General features: G+C 49.5%; 1 protein-coding gene across 3 annotated transcripts in view; it reads left to right on the top strand.

Annotated features, from left to right (window-relative positions):
* The window catches only part of EXTL3 (exostosin like glycosyltransferase 3), a 130734-nt gene that overhangs the window by 74350 nt on the left and 35538 nt on the right, over positions 1-20846 (top strand). For 2 of the 3 annotated variants that reach the window (XM_051811988.1, XM_051811980.1), the window contains exon 3: positions 8059-8158. The gene's annotated coding sequence lies outside the window, so the exon portion shown is untranslated. Of the gene's footprint in view, positions 1-8058; positions 8159-17282; positions 17353-20846 lie in introns of those variants that run through there. The other variant, XM_051811998.1, reaches the window with a different exon arrangement.

Below are 20846 nucleotides of genomic sequence, written 5' to 3'. Positions count from 1 at the left end.
TGGAAGGGGCTCCAAGGTCTCCCTGGATCCTTCTCTTCTCCAGGTGAACCCCCCCAGCTCTCCCAACCTGGCTCCAGAGCAGAGGGGCTCCAGCCCTCAGAGCATCCCCGTGGCCTCCTCTGAACTCACTCCAGCAGCTCCCTGTTCTTCTCATATTGGGATTCCCAGGGCTGGAGGCAGCTCTGCAGGTGGGGTCTCACCTGAGTGGGGCAGAGGGGCAGAATTTTGTGCCCATCTTCCCCATAAAATAACCCTTTAACCCCAGGATGCCTGAGATGAACAGATACCTCTGCAAAACTCACCCAGCAGGAATTAGTAATTGCATGAGGTGTTCCTGTGTAACAAAACAAACCAGCAACCAGCCTGCTTGACTGAAAGATGGATCTGGTGTCAAAATGCAACAGGACTCTGGACTTTAAGGACCTTGTAATAAAGCTCTTGCACTTGTTGAAGTTACAGAGTTGAGCATCCTTGCTGGTGGCACCAGGCGTTGTTCACGTGGTGACAAAGGGCAGTTTTTCAGGTAATTTTTGTCTGATAGGTGGCAGATAAGCAGATTCATTTTTCTAAGGACCACTTCTGCTTAATCAGTTTTCTCTTGTCTGTAGTGAAAAGCAGCTGAGGGTGAGATTTGTGCTGAGAGGGGGGAGCTGCTCCGAGAGGACCCATTTTTGTGTGACTGGGCAGCATCAAAGCTGTCATGAGGGTTGTGTGAGCCCCTGTCTCTGCTCTCTTTCCATCAGGAGAGGAAATAAAAGTCATGCAAAGGCTGTGGTAAAGCTGTGGGGCTGTAAATGTGATCCTGGGAGTTCCTGGGAGTAGCACATCCTGGCTGCTGTTGGGATTTTCCTCAAGCACAGAGGCCTTGCCAAGGAAATCTGTGGAGCTCCCAGATCTGGTGGAGTAATAAATCCTTACAAGAATATGATAAATATGACTTGGAGTAATAATCCAGATGAGTTGTAAGCTGGAGGGGGAGGATTGAGCAGAGTGGGCTGTGCCTGAGAAAGAGGCAGAAAAACAGTCCAGAAAAACTCCAGGAACAGTCACTGTGGAAAGGTCCTTGTGGCTGCACCGAGCAGCCACTCACTGCTTGAGCTCCCAGAATAAGAAGTGTTTGATGCCATCTATGGACATGTGAACTGGGAAATAGGAGCAAAGGATGTTTTTACTTCCAAAAAACTGCATTTTTGAAAATGCTGGTGGAAAAAGCTTATTTAGCTCCCGTGTTGGAATTCTAAAATAGACGTGGGAAAAGCTACAGATCCCGGGGAAGAAGCAGCAGGGCAGTAATTGAATCAGAGGGAAAATATCTAGGCTTGAACTTTGGAATTCTCTCAGTGTGTATGGGTCAGGAGAGAGATTGGGACACGAGTCCCTGCTGTGGGAAGAGGGTGCTGGATCCTGCCGAGTCCTTCGGAGAGGACGGGGAGAAGCACCAACCACCTGGAAGGGACAGTAAAAAGTAGAGCTGTGATTAATCATTGGAGCAAATTCCCAGGAAGGGATGGATCTGCTGCCTCTTTGGATGCATCTTTGGAAGTTGTACTTTGTGTGGAAGCAGGCAACTAGATTTCCTGGGAATTTCCATTCCCTTTCCCGAAGGCACCGTTTTTGCTGTGAAAGCAAAGTGCCACCAGGAAACAGAGGGTGGTTTTGCACTGTAAAATGCTGGAAGTTCTTGCTTGGACCACTTCCTTCTGAATGAATTTTGGCAGCAGGCATTTTTCTGGAAGGAAATTGTTGCTCCTCTTTGTGTTCTTCCTGTGGAAGAGGGAAGAGCTGTGCCTGTGGTGCCTCTTTGCAGCAGTTACTTTGCCCGTGCTGAGCATCCCTCACTGTCCTGCTGATTCTTTGTGCCACTCAAGTGATTTAAGGTGAAAAGAGTTTGTAATATTCCCAACTGTGGCCTTCAGGGAAAGAGGGAGAACCTCAGTTTGAAGGTCCACTTTTTATCCCTGAACGTCTTGAGCCTCCAAAGCTTGGGGGAAGTGGCTTCTTAATGAAAGCGTTTCTGAGTTATATAAGGGGGAAAAAAACTCCTTCTTTCCCTTCCTTCCCCTCAAAAGTAAGAATTATTTAGGTTGGGAAAGCCGTCTGGGATCACCAAGTCCAACTGTTCCCCCAGCACTGCCAAGGCCACCACTAATTCATGTCCCCAAGCACCACATCCACAGGGATTTTAAATCCCTCCAGAGATGGGAACTCCACCACTACCCTGGGCAGGACAACCCTTTCCAGGAAGGAATTGTTCCTAACATCCAGTCTAAATTTTGTCTTGTTGCTCCTTGTTGATAAATGGTAGGAGTAACAGTGGCACAGTAAATGTCCTGTGTTCCTTGTCCATCCTCACTTGGATGGACATCCCTGTGCATTCCTCCTTTTCTGATGCCAAGCCCCTCTCCCTATACAAAGCCCTCACTATCATATCAGCTTGATTGGCAGGCTGAGGGGATTTAGGGATTTTTAAAGAGGATCCTCATCCCTTTGGGGTTTGGATGTCCCTTGGCCATCCAAAGGTCAGGAGACATCAAAGGGAAGTGGTGGCTTCTGGAGTTGGTGGCTGAGGACACCCAGACCTTTCAGAAGAAAGCCTCCAGCGTGAGCTGCACCCTGCCTGGGGTGCTGGCAAGCTCCCAGTCCTCTGCCAGGTAAATTATTAGCTCAAATCCCTTTCCCTTCCGGTGAATCAGCAGCTTTTGGGGCCCCTCCAACCTGCCTGACTTTGGATCAGGAGTCTGAGCCCAGCCTGGCAAAGCCCGTGCAGGTAAAGGTTAAGGAGAAGGCAGGAGAAACTAATCCTTTGCTGACAAGCTTGGACTTGACTCTTGAAGGGGGGGTGGGGCAGGATAATTTCCCAATTTGTTTCTGGGAAATCAATTGTTTGTATTCAGGTTTAGGGAAGAAACTTAATGGTTTATCCTTCACGAGCCTTTTAAAATTCCTTTCTCGCAGCAGGATCTTAAACTCTTGGATTTTCTCTCAGCTTGCAGCGACAGGTTTTAATTTCCCTGTTTGTGGGATTTTGTTTGCTGAAGTGGAAGGGAGGAAGGAGCTCTCTGGGGTTTTCTCCCCTTATAGGCCCCTCCTGCCTTATCCCACTCTGGCATAACAACGGGATCCCCAAACACTCCTTCATTTCCAGCTCTTTTCCACCTTCTTTTCCAGAGTATTGGTGTGCTGGGTAACCTCTGCAGAAACAATCCTACAGTTAATGGGCCCAGGTGGGTTTATTCCCAGTTTTATGGGATATGTTGCCTGTATTAGCCTGGGAAACTTTCTGCTCTTCATATTGATGTTTTATTTATTTAATGTTTTGTGTTGTCCAAACTTCTGCTGGAAGGGGTGCCAGGAATTCTTTTGGGAGCTCTGGATCTGAGCTTGTGTTGTTCCCATGTCTTGCTTGGGTTGGGTGAGAGTGTTGCATCCCAGGAATGATTTTCCATAGGCATATTCCTGTGTTAGGCTGCAGTATTTGTCTGCCTTAGTGCAGGACAATGAGCTTAAATAACCCACTGAAAACAAATTTTAGATATGGAGTAGCACAGTGAGGAAAAATAATGGTGGGGCAGGCAGGGGAGGGGAAGAAAAACCAGCCTGGATAAGAGCCTTGAAAAAAAGAGAAAATAGGGAAGCAAGTGGAGATAATTGTCAGGAAAGGGTGAGATGGAAGCAGATTGGGATGTTTTTGTGACCAGGGGGTAAAGGAAAAAGCTTTTTGGTGGACACTGTGAGGAGAGCAGGAGAAAATGGACAAATTTCTGTGGCTGGTGAAGAGGTGAGGCCAGAAAAGAAAAGTGAGATGGTTAAATATCCCAAGATGCCCTTCAGTTCTGCCTGTTCCACCCTTGGCCTTCCCCAGCCCCCAAGAACATGGATTGCTCCAGGACACCTGGGGCTGCAAATCCCCCATCCCTGTTTCCTGCAGGGCAGGAGGGGATCTGTGTCAGTGGCTGAGGTGCCAGGTTTAATTTCCAGGAGGATGTGGGTCTTACCTGTTTGTGTTGGAGCAGAGAGCTGGGGGGGGCCAAGAGGAGACCAAGTGTTTGAGAGCAGGGCTGGATTCCCCAGGGAGCAGAGGAGCCTTCCTGGGCACCTCTCCATGGCTGCTCTCTGCATCAGACATGAAAAAAAAAAGCAATTTAAATGTTCTTTAAAAAAATGTAGCAACAGCAAACTTCTGTTTCAGGGGGTGGAGGGGTCCTTATGCTCCAAACATGTGATCCCTGTGATCTCCAGGGACCTTTGGGAGTCCAGCTCACCACATCAAAGGAGTGTCCGTGGGGCTTGGAGTCCAAACATGGGATGTGCAGATGGCACAGGGAGCTCACAGGGCTCGGAGCCCATTCCCAGGGAACAGACACTCCCTTGCTGAGGCTCCATCTGACACCTCCTCCTTCCAGACAACTCTGCAGCAAAGGTGACCTGGAAAACTTCTGTTAATGCATTCAAAGGGAAAGCTCCCAAACCTGAAAATCCCAGCGAGTCCAGAGGAGGCCACGGAGCTGCTCCAAGGGCTGGAGCCCCTCTGCTCTGGAGCCAGGCTGGGAGAGCTGGGGGGGTTCTCCTGGAGAAGAGAAGGATCCAGGGAGACCTTGGAGCCCCTTCTAGAGCCTAAAGGGGCTCCAGGAGAGCTGGAGAGGGACTTGGGACAAGGGCTGGAGGGACAGGACACAGGGAATGGCTTCCCACTGGCAGAGGGCAGGGAGAGATGGGAGATTGGGAAGGAATTCCTGGCTGGGAGGCTGGTGAGGCCCTGGCACAGGTTGCCCAGAGAAGCTGTGGCTGCCCCTGGATCCCTGGAAGTGTCCAAGGCCAGGCTGGATGGGGCTTGGAGCAACCTGGGATAGTGGAAGGTGTCCCTGCAGGGACAGATGTGAGATGGAGAAGGAATTTTTGACTGTGAGGCTGGTGAGGGGCTGGGCTGGAATTCCCAGAGAAGCTGTGGCTGCCCCTGAATCCCTGGAAGTGTCCAAGGCGAGGTTGGAGCAACCTGGGGTAGTAGAAGGTGTCCCTGCCCATGACAGGGCTTGGACTGGATGATCTTTAAGGTCCCTTCCGACCCAAACCCCTCAGTGGTTCTGTCACCTGAGCTGGGTTTGGGGTCGTGCTGTTTGACCAAGAATGGCCCCTTTTGTTCCACCCTCCCACAAAGTAACATCCCCCTCTGTTTTTCTGGGTCAGTTTTCCCAGTGGGATCTGGAATTGAGTCCTTTTCTGGCAGGCACCTCAGCAGTGGGATGTTCTCCCCTCTCCAGCCCCAACACGTCCAGGGCAGCTGGATGAGGATGGAGACCAGCACCTCTTCCCAGCTTGGCATGGTGAGGAGAAGGGCTGATGTGAATTAAAGGGCTTTTTGATCTGTGGAGGAGTCCAGCAGAACCCTGGGATGCTGCTGAGATGGAAAGCAGATGGGAGTCTTTAAACATTCCTCCTCTGGCCAGCGCTGTTTGGGGCTTTCCTGGCTTGGCTCAGCTCCAGCCACGCCGTGCTCTGCTCCTCTGCTTGTCACCTGCAGACGTGGGCCAGAGCCCTGCTGGCTCCCAGTGCTCTGTGTGTGTGTTCCTGTGGTTTGGCAGAGCTGCAAAAATCAGCATTTCCCCCATTTTACAGAGCCACTCTGCCAGGTGGGAATCACATTTAAAGTGTCCCGGCGAGGGAACGATTTGGTGGCAGCCAGGAGGTGCTGAGTCTTCAACAGCTTCTGCTGGTCCAGCCAGCTCTTTGGAAATTGGGGGTTTGGTTTTGGGGTTTTTTTTGTGTTTAAATGGCAGCTTGTGATGGCCCAGATCCTGTTGTGACAGTGCCTCTGAAATCCTTAAGCTGCTCGAATCACTCCGAGGAGCCAAGCAATAAAAGAGCTGGAATCAAATGTATCCCACAATGTCCTTCACTTCTGCTGACAAGTGCAGTTTAAATTACTGGTGCAACCTTTTAGCATGGCTGGCTTGTAAAAACTAATAAAATATGAAATGAAGTTGTAACAGCTGCTTGCCACTGCTTCTCTGATGGGGAGCAGGGAGAAGGCACCTCTTTTTTTTTGGGGTGAGCCTGTACTGGGTTGCTGTCACTGCTGTCAGTGACAGTGGTCAGAATGAAATATGAAATACAGTATTAGTAAATAAAATAAATATTAAATAAAATGTGCTGGATTTTTTGACATCATATAAGTTATATGGTGTTTATTAGAGAAGAGGCTTTGCTTTTATCATAAGGTGGCATTTATCCCATGAGCAGCCTGAGGGGTTTCCAGAGCTTACATTAGAATTAGGCTTTTAAAAAAAAACCAACCTGGATTCCCTGGGAAATCTTCTCCCTGCCTTCTAGTGGAAGGTGTCCCTGCCCATGGCAGGGGGTTGAAACTGGATGATCTTTGAGGTCTCTTCCATCCCAAACCATCCTGTGGTTCTCAGGAGAGTGGTTCCTTTGGCTGGTGCAAATTTGGGCACCCCATTTCCAGATGCTCCGATTCCTTGGGTCCTTTGCCTGGAGTGGCTGAAGTTTCAGGGACTCAGAATAACTGGTGGCTTTGGAAAAAAACCCCATAATTTAATTACTATAAATATTTATTTTATAAACTGTAAGCATTCAGAGCTTGCAGTGAAACCTTTCCAGACCTCGAGGGGCGGGAGCAGATGCCGGGTCTGCGTGGCGTGCGAGAGTTTTGAAGGGTGTGTTTTTGCAGGTCGTGTTGAAGTGAAATCCTCAGCTGGAATGAAATACTCAGGGGCTCTTGAGTAACATCTTTACTCCTGGTTTCTGGAGAACTCTGGGAAAAGCTTTGCAGTCTGGGATAGAAGGGTCCTGGCTGTTGTTCCTACAAACATCCCGTAGCCGAGTGTTGGTGGAAATCACGTCCCGCAGCCAGGAGAGCAGAGCCACCATCACCATGTGCTTCCTTGTTGCTGTCCTAGGGATGTGGGCACTTGGGAAACGTTTTGCCAGCTTGAGTGAGAGGGTTGGGAGCAGCACTTTATAACCAGCCCCAGCCCTAAGGATCAAGCCCCGGCTCCGTGCCGGGAGCGACGGCAGAGCCGGGGTTGTGGGAGAGGCTGGGTATGGAACACATTAGTGAGAGTGGGGTGGGAACAGGGAGCTTGGGATGCTCCACTTGTGCCGCCTGCCAACACTGGGGCTGTCCAAGAGGCTGTGGAGGAGGATGGAGGCAGGGTGAGGATGTTCCTTTTTGTTCTGAAGCAAAAGGAAATCCCACCTTCGGCAGCGCTGAAGGATGATCCCGGAGCCTTGGGCTTCTCTTAGCAAAAGGCATCTTATTTTCTTTTAATTTTTTTATCTGTTTGGCTTCTGAGATCAGACAGTTGTTTGCAGCAGAGAGAGGATTCGAGCCAGGGAAAAAGCTGGATGAAAAACTCCCTCTGAGTTACTGGGCTTGAGGCTGGACCTGGCGGGTGGAGCTGGTGGTGTGTCACATAATGGGTCAGACCAGGTGACTTTCAGTGGGTCCTCTCTGACCTTGGCACTTACAGACAGTGGAGTTAATAATATTATTTAATCTTTTGTGGGAAATGATCCCAGGATCCAACCTGAGAGCTGTCCATTAATTGCCAGGTATTGTAGAGGAGGGGTTTTCTGTGAAGGGAGCTGAGAACACCTTTGGGCTGAGAACACCTTCAAGCTGGCTCAGAGCTGATGGAGCAGGGAACTGGGGACCCACATCTCATCCCTTTGAGATCTGAAACATCCCTTCTCCAGGTTGTCCCATCTGGGCCTGTGTCCTCACTAATGTCCTCCAGCCTCTCACACTCAGACTGTCAAACCTCTGGGAGCTTCACAGGCCGACTGTGCCATTAATCATTGAATCCCAGAATGGTTTGGGAGGGAAGGGACCTTAAAGCTCATCCCATTCCACCCCCTGCCATGTGCAGGGACACCTTCCACTAGCCCAGGTTGCTCAGTTCCTCAGCTGTTTGGAGAAGTCTGGAAGGAGTGTTTGTATCCATGTGCTGTTCCACAGCCTCTCCTGCACGATGCCTCGAGGCCATGCATGAAATGTTTCTTAAGTACATGTGGTTTTGTCTGTGTTTTTATATTAAACAGGAGAAAAACCCTCGAGATCAAAGGTGGGAGAAAGAAGACAAGTGGTGGAGGAGTCAATGTGTGACATGGAACAGGTCTGAGCTGAGGAGCCGAGGGACAGGTAAGGCACAAAGGAGCCCTGCAGTGTCACTCTGTCCCGTGCCTGGTGTTTGGTTGCCTCTTCCTTTGCTGTGTTTGAACATGTTTTACCAAAATATCTCATCACCCTTCTGGCAACACTCTCCTCCTCCCATAGTCCAGTTATAAAGTAATGGTGAGATGAGGAAAACTTGTAAAAATAGGGCAGGACCATTGCAGCGTCACCCCCAGAGCATTAATCAAGCCCCTTACATATTTTTTTGGCCATCAGCTCTTCTGTTTAATCATCTATTATTTGTTGAAAGTTTTAGCCAAATTCATTTGGCAGAACTTCAGGGGAAGAAGTGACATTTCCCAAGGATCTGGTTTCAGCAGTTTTAAATTCTGATTTTCAGGGCAGTGTGGAATGTCACTGATGGTCTGAGCTCTCCAGCTCAGTGTCTTGGGATCCAAATCCCCGCTCGTGGCTCGGGGGGAAGTTGAGCTCCGAATATTTTCTTCTTTAGCATCATTCCTTGGGCAGACTCATGTCCCAAAGCTCTCTGGAATGGGGGTTGTTTCACCCTGTGAGGATTAGTCCAGGGTGCTCACACACAGCTCTTGAGTGGGTGTGTGGCTGACTGGGAGCCAAGCTCTCTGCAGAGGCTGGAATTGCTGCCAGCAGCACATTTCTCCCTCTCCAGTTTTCCTCTCACTCCAGTAAGGAAGCCAGAGGATGGGATTTTGTGCCCTGTGCTGAGCTCCTTCAGGCAAACTCAGGCTCTGGAGTGTTGTCAGAACTGCTGATGGGTTTGGGCTTGGGCAAAGGTGTCAAGAGTGAAGTGGCTGAAGCTCGGAGCCACTTGTGCCTCTTCCAGGGAATGGTGTTTCCTGGCAGAGGGACACCAGGACACCCAGAGGAGGTGTAACATCCTACACAAAGCCTCTCTGCCAGCCCAAATTTTGGGGTGGAAGTAGCTTCCACAGTGGATTCTTACTGGGAGCCACCATAGTTAATTGAAGTTGGGATTTGGCTGCCAGGTCAGACTCCTGCTCCTGAGATGGAATGGGCTGTGATACAGCACAAGCAGAGCAGGTGCTCTCCAGGTCCCTTCTGGCCTTGGACTCTGCTAATCTGTGAAGAAATGCCAGCTGCATCTCCAGTGCCACAGCACCAGGTCAAACCCCTGCTTTGACTTGCTGTCAGAAGGTTTCTCCAGGAGCTCCATGTCCTTGTGTGCTGTGTTTGGAGCATCTGCTCCATCTGTTCCTGGGCTGAACCTCTTCCAGCAGGTTTAGCAACTGTGCTGCTGATTTCCTCCAGGAAATGCAGCCATGCAGGACAGTGTTCAGCTTGTGGGACCGTAACAAGCCATCGAGGCCCTCTTAATTTGCCTTTTTTATTATTTTTTTTTGCTGCCTCCTCACCCTCAGCCTCATATCTGTGCATCTGAGGAGTTTTTTTTTTTTTCCTGCCTTGTTCAAGGGAAAGAGTAAATCGTTTTTGATTTATTCCAGAGCAGCCCTCGAGCTCAGCTCCTGTGAGATCCTGCTGACTTGGAGTTCAAAAGATCTCTCGGCTTTGAGGCCAGGCTGTGCTCTTCCATCTTTGCCTCAACGTTAAACTGAAAGAGAAAATTCCTTTTTTTTTTTTTTTTCTTAGAGAGAAAATCAGCCTGCTGGGTGAGGGAATCAGATTTACCTGCAGCAGCAGAGGATGCCAACAATGCAGAATTCCAGGTTAAAATCCAGTTGTTTAGCAAGGCTTTATTTTCAAGGAGCGAGCATGTTGTTCAGTGAAGTGTTCATGGAGATAAATACTTCCTTTTAAAGCAGGGCTGTTGCCTGGCTGGGATCCAGGCTCTGATCCTACATTAAAGCATATTTTTTTTTTGGTGTTTAAACCACTACATCACCGTGGTGGCTAGAAATGGTAGCTCTGGTCCCTAATCTCCTCCAGATCTGCTGCTTTAAATTAGATATTGGGAAGAGATTCTTTACTGTAAGAGTGGTGAGGCCCTGGCACGGGTTACCCAGAGAGGTTGTGGGCTCCCAGTCCATGGAACTGTCCAAGGTCAGGTTGGACAGGGCTTGGAGCAACCTGGGATAGTGGGAGGTGTCCCTGCCCATGGCAGAGGGTGGAACTGGATGAGCTTTGAGGTCCCTTCTCTCCCAAACCATTCTGTGATTCAGTAAGAGGTGCATTAGCAGTCTGGCATATTTATATGTGCTCTCCCAGACTTGCTTGGATTGAATATAAACCTGGGAGTTGTTTATCTGTATTTTTCTAAAAAGCTCCACTGTTGGTGTGACATTCTGGGGAGAAAATCAGCTTTTTCTCCTGCCTCCAAGCAGCCCAGTGATCTGGTGACAGCTCAGGTGGCCCTCACAGGTGTGCTGAAAGTCTCAGGTCATGTTTTTTACCCAGCCTTTCTCATCAGAATTCTTCTAGAAACCCTTTCTTTCCAAGTTGTAGGGCCCTTGTTCCCATAAACCTTGGTGTTTATACTCCCCTTCTGGGAAAAAACCCACATCTGGAAAGCCATGTGGGAATTCTCTGGTGTGTCTGTACAGTGAACCCCCTCAGCTCAGGTGACAATAAAGGACAGGGAATAGTTTGACTCCTCTTCTGTCCCCACCTCCCCTGCTACTCCCACACCCACCTTGTCTTCTGAGCCAGCAATGAAATAGGAAAATGTGTTGTTTTTTTTTTCCCAAATGTAATTTGAAACGTGATGACTGGACTGTTCTTAAGCAGCTTCCAACTTAACAATAAAGAAACTTCACCGAGTGCTTGGCAGGAGCCTCTGTACATAATTTAGATCATAATCAGATGCATTAACACATCTCATATGGATCTCCTGGGGGCCGAGGAGATGAGGTGTGCTGGGTAATTTCTTCCCAGATTTCTTCACCTGATTGTTTATTACTCTGGGGGACTTCACTCGTGGCCCAAATGTCACCAGCAGGGTCCTGCTGCTCCCTGTGCCTGCACTGAGTGACTGAAGTGCTGGGTTGTCATCAGCCCTTCCTCCTGGGGCTGTCAAAGGGAGGGTGGAGAAGGGTGTGGGGAGGGAGAGGAACAAAAGCACAGGCCCCATCCTGTGAACTGCTGAGCTCCCCCCGTGCCTGGAGCCGAGAGTGTTCCCCACCCAGTGCAATCCTGAGCTGCTGCTGGAGAGCTGCAGGGGGGAGGCACTTCCTCTGCCCCCCTTCCCATCTGAGCTGTTCCATGTGAGCAGCTCTGGTTTTATGAAGCCTCTGAAAGCTTTTTGACTCTCCTGTGAGGAGAAAGGGCCCTGTGTCGTTTGCATCCCCTCGTTGTTTCACCAGGAATCTGCCCATGCCAGTGACATCCTTGTGAAACCTCTCCTTTGACAGAGAACTCTGTGGCTGCTTTGATAAACGGTGTTTTGGATGTCTTTGTGCTCTGCTGGTTTGTGTTATCCCCACAAAAGGTGGGAAGGGAAGTTGCCTGTCACTTCAGTGTCTCCTTTCATAGGTGCTGGAGGTAATAACCCTCCCCCTGTGGTTCCTGGGAGTTGATTCATTGTTGAGTGCTGTGGACTAGTGGGACACTGGGATTCCCAATCCTTCCCCAGCTGGGGCTCTGCTCCCAGGTGGATGCACAGCTCAGGAATAGGAGCCTGGTCACTGGGGCCTGAGGGGACACTCCTGGGCCCAGAGTGTAACACCCAGCCAAGTGACCTTGGCCCGCTGCCCCTGACCCACACGATCCTGGAGGTTGGCACCACCAGGAATCACATCCCCAGGGCAGGTCAGGTGTGGTCAGAGTACTTGGGAAGGTGAGGAAGGGCATGGAAGTGGCTGGATTACACCTGCTGGACTTGGGGCAGAGAACAGGCCTGGGGGCCATGGCAGCCCATCCCAAAACCACAGAGCCCCTCTTTCCCCTTTTCCAGTGATAATGACACTGAAAACTAGCTCAGGCCAGAGGAAAAGCACAGATCTATCTACCTCTTTCTTTCTTCCTTTCTTCCTTCCTTCCTTCCTTCCTTTCTTTCTTTCTTCCTTCCTTTCTTTCTTCCTTTCTTTCCTTTCTTTCTTTCTTTCTTTCTTTCTTCCTTTCTTTCCTTTCTTTCTTTCTTTCTTTCTTTCTTTCTTTCTTTCTTTCTTTCTTTCTTTCTTTCTTTCTTTCTTTCTTTCTTTCTTTCTTTCTTTCTTTCTTTCTTTTTCTTTTTCTTTTCTTTCTTTCTTCCTTTTTTCTTTCTTTCTTTCTTTCTTTCTTTCTTTCTTTCTTTCTTTCTTTCTTTCTTTCTTTCTTTCTTTCTTTCTTTCTTTCTTTCTTTCTTCTCTCTCTCTTCTTTCTTCCTTCCTTCCTTCCTTCTTTCCTCTCTTCCTTCCTCCCTTTTCCTTCCTTTCCTTCCCTTCCTTCCTTCCCTCCTTCCTTCTCTCCTTCCTTCCCTCCTTCCCTCCTTCCCTCCCTCCCTCTCTTTCTCTCTTTTCTTCCTTTTCTTTCTTCCTTTTTTTTTTCTTTCAGCCATCCCAGATTGGCTGATACTGTAAAGCGAGACTTTTACCACAGAACATAATGATGATGAAGAAATGAGTATCCTTAAAAATCAGAGTTGATTGGGTTGTTGAATTGCCATTTCTGTCCCAGCAGGTCCCTGTGTCTCACCCCTGTCACACCAATGCCTTGTGCTGTCAGAATGTTGGCAGGGAGAGTCATCTGGAGCCTCTTCCACAAACACCTGCCTTTCCCTGGGTTTTCCAGCTAAATGCTGAGGAATGGCATTACTTGCAGGAGAAAAGGTATAAAAGTTAGGGTTGTTGGGCTCTCCTGAGCACATCCTTTCACCTCCACCTCACGATTCCAAACAAGCAGGAGAGCGTCGGCGCCGGCTCATCCCGACTCCGAGGGGTTTGTGTGAGCAGGGCAGGCAGAATACACAGGAGGGAGAAAATATCCCAATCCCTTTGCTATTTACAACCAGTTCACCAGCAGTTTCCTCGCTCCCAGTGGCCAAGTTGCCAGCTGTGACTGATGAATTCTCCTTAGGAGCTGATGGGTTCTCCTTGGGTCAGCGACACGACTTGTCTGGACACACTCGGGGGGTTCTGCCTCCGGCTGATGGAGCTCACTCAGAGCATTCCCAGCAGCTCTGTCACCCTCTGGATTGGCTGGAGCAGGGACACGCTGGGCTGGGCTCTGGCAGTCTGAGCTTGCCAGGGTGGAAAAGGAAAAGGAGTGTTTTGTTTCCTATTTGCTTAAGATCTGCTTGAGCTGGACTTGAGAGTTATTGATGTTCACCCTGTCTCTGTACTGAAACTCTGTGACTGTTCAAACAGTTCTCAGCTGAAGATATTGGGTTGCCTCTTGCTAAAGCCTTATTTGATTTGGCTTGTTTTGTCAAACCTCCCAAAACAGTGGCTTGTTTTAGCCTTTTGTCTCCAGATAACATGCAAGGATCAGGAGGGAATGCACTGCTGCCTCCTGGGAATTAGAGGCACCATGGATCACCTGGAAGTGTCCAAGGCCAGGTTGGACGGGGCTTGGAGCAACCTGGGCTAGTGGAAGGTGTCTCTGCCCATGGCAGGGGGGTGGAACTGGATGAGCTTTAAGGTCCCTTCCAACCCAGACCAATTTATGATTCTGTTTGGGGCTGCTCTTTAAATGTCACAAGGAAGGGAATAGACATAAATAAGGCAGAATGGGAAAGATAAAGCAGCTGTTGTGGTGGTTGGAAATGGGAATAAAGTGCCTTTTTTGTCTGCATCAGGCAGGAGGAGGATGCCTGTTGTGAACATGTGTGGTTGCCCTCCACTGGTTGATGTTAGAATGACCTCCCTTAGATCAGAGCTGGTTTTGGGGGGTCAGATCATTGTGTTTCTTCAGACTGAAGAGAGTCAGGAGCGTTTCAGATGCTGAGAATCGATCAGGGCAACTCCTCACCCTTGGTCTGCAAAGCCACCCTGGGCAAGAGGCGAATTCTGAGCTGCTGAAGGAGGACGAGTTGTCCAGAGCCAAGGGATGCACCAGAGTGGGTCACTAAACACGCCAGGGTTTGCAGAGGGCTGCAGGAACCTGCAGCAGGGCTTGGAGAGGCTACAAAACACAAGATGTGGCTCTGAGGAATCTGTCACTGAGGCCTGATGATCCCACAGCACATCCCAAAACCAGCAGCTCAGCCCTTGCCTTCTGCTCTGCTCAGCAGAGTAGGCTTGAGTTGTTCATCAGGCCTAATTATGTGACAGATTTAATCACCAGATCACTTGCTGGCCTTCAGCTTTATGAGAAGAGTCTAAAAGTGAGTTTATCAGCCCAGCAGAGGAGCAGAGGCTTAGAGGACTGAAGGGAGCTGCATCCAGCACTGGTGATTTCCACTCGGGTGGTTGTGCCGTGTCCTTGAAGGTTTTGCTGATGCTAAACCAGGTAATCCTGGTCAGCAAAAACACTGACTTGTGCTTTGGGTTTTTTTTTTATTTTATATTCCATTTGGATCAGGACCAGCAAAGTCAGGGAGAAAGCTGTGGCAGCTGCACTAAAGGTGAAACCTTTGCTCTGCGTTTGGAACCGTTTCAAAATGCGAATCCTAGGAACTATGGATTTTTGTCTTCTATGGATTTTGGCAAGGCAGCAGCTGGAGCAGCTGAAAGGGAAATGAACCTGAGAGGAGCTTTTGACTTTGGTGAAACTCAATAGTTACACTTTCCAGTAACAGCAGAAGGCATTTCTAAAAAGGAAAAAAAAAGAAAAAAAGCCAGGCCTGGTGATACCTGGAATTCAGGCAGCACCTGATCCATATTTTTTTCTCACACTACAGCAACCAGACAGGATCCAGTGTGGGATGTGCACAGCTTGTGTGTTGGATACACAAAAGGATTTGGGGAAATGATTGTGTAGTGGCTGAGCGGGGGAGTCCTTAAAAGGATGTCCCTTAAAATGTCTTTTAGTGTCAACCCAGCCCATTTAATCTCCCAGGCTTTGAGCTTTGACTTGTTGCTGGGGTGGAGGGTCCACCAGCTCCATGGGCTCCTGTTCCAGTCACTTGTTTTCCTGCTGGATATCCATGTAGGAGACCACATCAGGAACCTTGCTGATGTCAGGGTAACCAAGCAGGTCACTTGGGTTCGGAAGACAATCGATGAGGGACAAATTGTCCAAGGTTCATCTGTGCTGCTCCCAGTCACCTTCCTGGGTAAGAAGGATTCACTCCATCCATGGCTGCCCACAGACTTCTGCTGGCAGCAAGGTGTTGCTTTCCTCTTTATTCCCACCTCTGAGGTACAGATTTTCTCCAGAGCTGGTTTTGTGTTGTCAGAGTTAATGCTTGGACTGCAGGTAACCTTGACTTCCTCTTGACTTGGCTGCTCCAGGGCTTTCACTGCCTTTGCTAATAAAGCCTTTACAATTGCTCAGAGACGCTTCAGGTTGTTAATGTTTAAATAAAGGGATTAATTCCGGGCCTCCCGCTGCTCAACTCGCACGTCTGGATTTTGAGGGAGCGCGTTCTCCCGGCGAGGCGCGAACAGGCTCCGGAAAACGGTTCCCTTTGATCAGCTCAGTGGGCTGGAACATCTCAGGAGGAGCTGTTGGACTCCTCAGCATCGATTTCCACTTGCCAGGCAATGGGAACAATTACCTTGGCTCCGTGAGGAACGAGCAGAGAGGGATCTCAGGGCAGGAATGCGGGCAGGGACGTCAGGAGCGCCTGCTCTTCAAATCTGCTCCTGCTGTTGGTTTTCCTGATGACTGAGCCACTATTTTAACGTTGTTTTCCCCACCTATAAATTACCTGTGCCTTCCTTTTGGGTTGCTGAGCACTGCTTGGCTGTCATGTAGAAAACTGTCAAGGTGGGGTGCCGAGCCCATACAAACCATTTTATTTTTAGTGCCTTTTGAAATCTTGGACATTTTGTTCTCCCTTTTATCCGTCCCTTTAATCACACGAAATGGAAATAAATTCAATCACAGCTGGTGCTGGAGAAGAATCATTAGGCCCATCCAGCTGGCTGTCTCGGGGCCAGTGTGGGATTGTTCCCTGCACTGCACTTCCAAAGTATTTTATCACCCCTAGTCTTGTGTGTGTGGAGTGATGAGAGCCTTCCGCTCCTGTCAGCTCTGCTCATCGATCCCAACGGGAAGGGCTATTTTTAGGTGGCTGGAAGTAAATGGGCATCAGGGGTTATTTTTGGAAAGCCATCAGCAGCCCTTCTGGCAGGTCCTGCTGCAAGTTTTGTCCTCGGTTGGGCTGGCTCAGGTTGTGGTATCAGTTCCCAGGGTTGTGAGCCTGCTTTCCCGGGTGTGACTTGCAACCCAAGTCGGGAATTAGCAGCTGCTGGAGATGGATGGCATCGGTTTCTGGGATTTAATTCCCCCTCACCCCCCCTAGGCTGGGTTGGATGGGACCCTGAGCAACCTGATCTGGTGAGTGGCACCCCTTGCCCACGGCAGGGGGTTGGAACAGGGTGATCTTTAAGGTCCCTTCCAACCCAAACCGGTCTGTGATTGTGTGATTCCAAGCCAGCCTGGCTCGGAGGGATGCAGGGTGGTGGTTGAGCTGGAGATTTTGGGGCAGAAGGTGAGGTTGGCTGAGGGGCAACATGTGAAATACACCCCGAGTGGAGACAAACCCATGGAGACAAACACATGGCTCCGGGTGAACATGCAGAAAACTTGGCATCTGTGGCCACACAGCAGGTTGGGTGTGCTCCTGGGAGTTTCCTTGGGATTGTTCTGCTCCTGTGGATTGCAGAAGAATGATGTTTTTTGCTTTTGCTTAGTCTTTCTCGTAAAGAATTCTGTCATTTGGGGATGTGGTTCAGTGGTGGGACTGGCAGTGCTGGGGTGACATGATCTTAGAGGGCTTTTCCAGCCTGAATGATGCTGGGATTCCATGATTCCCTAAGCATTTTGGGACAGCTGTGCCACGATTTGTGTGTGGAGCTGATGCTGCCTGGAACCATTAGGCCCTCCTGTTCCTTGGCTGTGAGTTGGAGAGGTGACCAAGCCTCAAAAAGCCCGAGCAGAAAACACTGGGAGTGTGATTTAGCTGCACATTATCTCCCCTCTCTCTCAGCAAAGTCTAATTTCAAAGGTCACAACATGCTCTCACCTGGGTACTCCCAGCCTTTTATAGAGCAGTTAAAGGCCATTCCCTAAAATTAGCTTATGCTGGGGAAAGCTGATACTTGGCTCCCTGTTAGGACTCTTTCCAAAGCTCTGGATGGTCATTTACTTGATGGGCTCCTGTTGAAACTCACGGATACAAGGTAGGAAATGGAAAAAAACCAGCACCTGATGCTGCTTCCTAACTGAGAAGTAAAGTCAGGTGGGGTTTTTTTGACAGAATTCCTCTTCTAGGTTGGTTTTGGAGGTGGTTTTTTTTGGTTTTTAAGAATCTCTACTGAAGCTTCCCAGTGGGCTGCCTTTAGAGTCAGACTTACTTGTATTTTCCTCAAACTTCCCGGTGATCCAGACATGCTGGGGAGCTCTGGGGAGGGGGACACGTGGTTCTGAAGGAGGCTGGGATGGCAAAGCACAGTCAGATCTGCTAAGCAACAGCATTGACACGTTTAAATAACTCTGCTGTTGACTAATGTAGAGTGACATATTGAGAGCAATTAAAAAAAAAAAAAAGGAACTAGGCACAAATTTGGGAAATGAGTGGAATGGAAAGGGAACAAAGATGTTGGAGAGGAGGTTGGATAAAAGGGAGGGAGGGCTGCTCCACAAAGGAAGAGCCAGGGTGTCCATCAGGAAGGGGGAGACAATAGCAGAAGTGCAGATTTGTGCTGAAATTATCCCTTGGCAGTGGGATCCTGGTATTTCTGCTTCCCTGCCAGCACTGCTGGTTGCCAGGATTGGGAAGATTTATAGTGCCTGGTGCAGAGAGGAGCCTGCACCAGGGGGGAGTGTCAGGCAGCTCAGGGAAGGGAAGGTGGCTCTTGGAATGTTGTTCCTCTGGGTCTCTGTGGCGAGTTGGGTGTGAATCCTGTTGTGCCCACCACTGTAAAGGTGTGGGATTAGGAGGGTTTGGATTTGTAGCTGGGAAAAAAATCACTTAGAAACATAAAACCATTAAATGGTTTGGGTGGGAAGGGACCTTAAAGCTCATCCTGTTTCAACCCCTGCCATGGGCAGGGACACCTTCCACTAGCCCTGGTTGCTGCATCCAACCTGGCCTTGGACACTTCCAGGGATGGGGCATCCACAGCTTCTCTGGGCAGCTTGCAGAGCTCACCTGTGGAATTTGCTGCTGCAGGAAGCTGTGAAACCAAGTGCTGGATGTGGTTTTCCTTCTATTATTCCCCCCCCCCCCCTTTTTTATTAACAATTCAGACTTCGTACAGTTGAGAATGTCTGTGATTGATTGCTTAAAAAAACCCAGTATTTTGGTGGACAGCTTCTGTTCTTCAAGGGCTCATCCAGCTCCTGTTCACTAACGATTCGGGGCAAATTGTTCCCAATAAGCTGCTCTGTGATTTATGATTATTTTGCACCAAAGCAGCTGGAAGGGAGCACTCAGGAGCGAGGGGCTGGGGGTGAACGGATCATTGGGTTGATCTGATAGAGCCATCCTGGTGCTTTTCTTATTATTTTTATTGGATTCTGTGCAGTGGTCAAATTGAGTTGTGAATTTTGTGCCTGTCTTAATTGACTCGGTTCCGGGCCGGTGCCTTCGTGTCTCTGCGTGGAGCTGGTGGCTGTGTCACTGAGCCCTTCAGAGCCCTGTGCTCACCAGCACAGCTTTCCCAGCCCCTGGGAATGTGCCCCCCCTTTTTCCTGGCTGGGCATCAGGTGTTTGCTCTGGCAATAGTTGGCTCACACACTCTCCAGCCTCTGAAAGGGAGAGAGCTGTGCCGCCCCTCGGGCTGTTTTTGTGGGATCAGAGCCACTTAGGAGGTGGCACAGCAGGAGATGCTGAGCCTTGCTCTTCTGTCCATGGTGACCCATGTGAGTGGCCAGAAGAGGCTTTTGTGGCTTCCTCATCCATTAGGAACTCTCAGCACCTCCTGTCTCCATGTGATCCCTGCAGCTGGCATGGGCTGGAACCAGCCTGATCTTCGGGATGATGGCTGGAAGATGGATTGGAAGCAGTTGCTCTATCTGCAGGAGCCTTGTGCTGGCACAGTGTCCCACTGCCTATCTTTGAGCCACTCTGAGGACACTTGGCCCCTCTTCCCCACAAAAATAGCTGCTGTGTGTGGGAGATTCCTGCCTGGAGTGGTTTTAAGCCAAAGTAGCTCCAGCCTTCCCAAACATGCCCCTTCTGCTAACATTTGGATTCCCTCCACCTCCTGTTGTGAGCAGGCAGGTGGGACTGAGTGCTGAGGATGACTGGACAGTCTCTGGAGTGGAGTGTATCCACGATATCCACAGCACGTGGTTTCTCTGGGAATTTTCCCTCCTGGCCACGAAAGTGCATCAGTGATGTGAGCTGTTGAAAGCTACAGACCAGCTCTGTCCTGCACATCCTGCTGCCAATCCAGGGAAGCTGTTAATCCATTAACTGTACAGAAACCTGCCTGGTTTTAGCTGCTCAGGAATAGCACCAGTGTGGCCACTCGTGGCTGAAGCATTTGGACTTCGGATGGTTGTGTCAGGCAGATTGTCTCAAAGCCACAAGGTATTGAGCTGGCTTGTGTGTTTGATACCAGTCCATAAAGATGTCTTTAAAAAGACACTGTTGCTTGGCATTAGATGCTCTTTAATGTTGTCAGAGTGCCCTAATAAAGCAGGGCTTTGGCATCTGGGCTTGTCCGTTAGTCTTCCAATAACCATTGAATCCATCAGCTGTTTGCACTCAAATTAGAGGGATAGAGCTCACCAAAGCATTAACTCCCTATAAATGGTCTGAAAATAGGGAACTGAGGCTCTTTATGGGGTGCTGAAGACCGAAGGCATCAAAGAGTAGGAATTCAGGCTTCCTTTGTGCTGCTGTTCCCAGCAGAACTTGAGGGGGGGCTGCGTTGACCCAGCAGGTGACATTTTTCTGACCAAATAATCATTCCAGCTGTTTCTCCAGCTAGCTCAGAGGACGCCATTAGGCTCAGGAAAGCAGCTGGGAAGCGCCTTTGGACCAGGCCTGACTTGGTTTTGGGTTTCAAAGGCGGAGGATTTAAAAAATACCAACCCAACTCACACAAGGAGTTGTGTGTTGATGCCTTGGCCTGGAAGGTGGCATTGGAGCTGGAAGATCTACTGGAGGGTGTCAATTTACTCAGGCTGAATCCTTCCCTGAGGATTGCTCTTGTTCTCTGGAATTAGAAGATAATGTTTTATTCCTTGATGTCTCCCTTTTGCAGTTCCTTGGTGTGAGCAGGGAACAAACTCTGGCAGAGACCGGAGTGGCACGAGAGCGGTCCAGGGCTCTGTTGGACCAGGAGGTGTGTGGAGGGTGCAGGAGACACAGTGAAGCAGCAGAGCTGTGGGAGAGAGAGGATGGGAGAGTCTCAAAGTGGGGAAAGTGGGATTTGGGCAGCAGAGGAGAAAGGTGGTGAGAGAGGGGAACGATCTCAGCAGCTGCGTTTTACGCGGCCACTCCTGGATCCTGCAGCTGTTCATTAGGAATTCTGTTTATGCCACAGGGAGTTTTGGAGGCTCTGAAGCTGACACAGTTTTAATAGACAAAGACATTTTGAGTGCAGCACATCTGCTCTGGGATGCTGAGGAAGAGGCTCCATGCGGCAGTGCCACTGGTCGGGGCGTTTTGTTCCTGCTTTTTTTTTTTATTTTAAGACCTCTCTTTTATCCTGAAAAGTGA

This window comes from Manacus candei, unplaced genomic scaffold (assembly GCF_025592945.1).
Source record: "Manacus candei isolate 608988 ecotype Guabito, Panama unplaced genomic scaffold, ASM2559294v1 h1tg000007l, whole genome shotgun sequence".
NCBI lineage: Eukaryota > Metazoa > Chordata > Aves > Passeriformes > Pipridae > Manacus > Manacus candei.
This window is presented reverse-complemented; position numbering and strand designations above follow the sequence as displayed.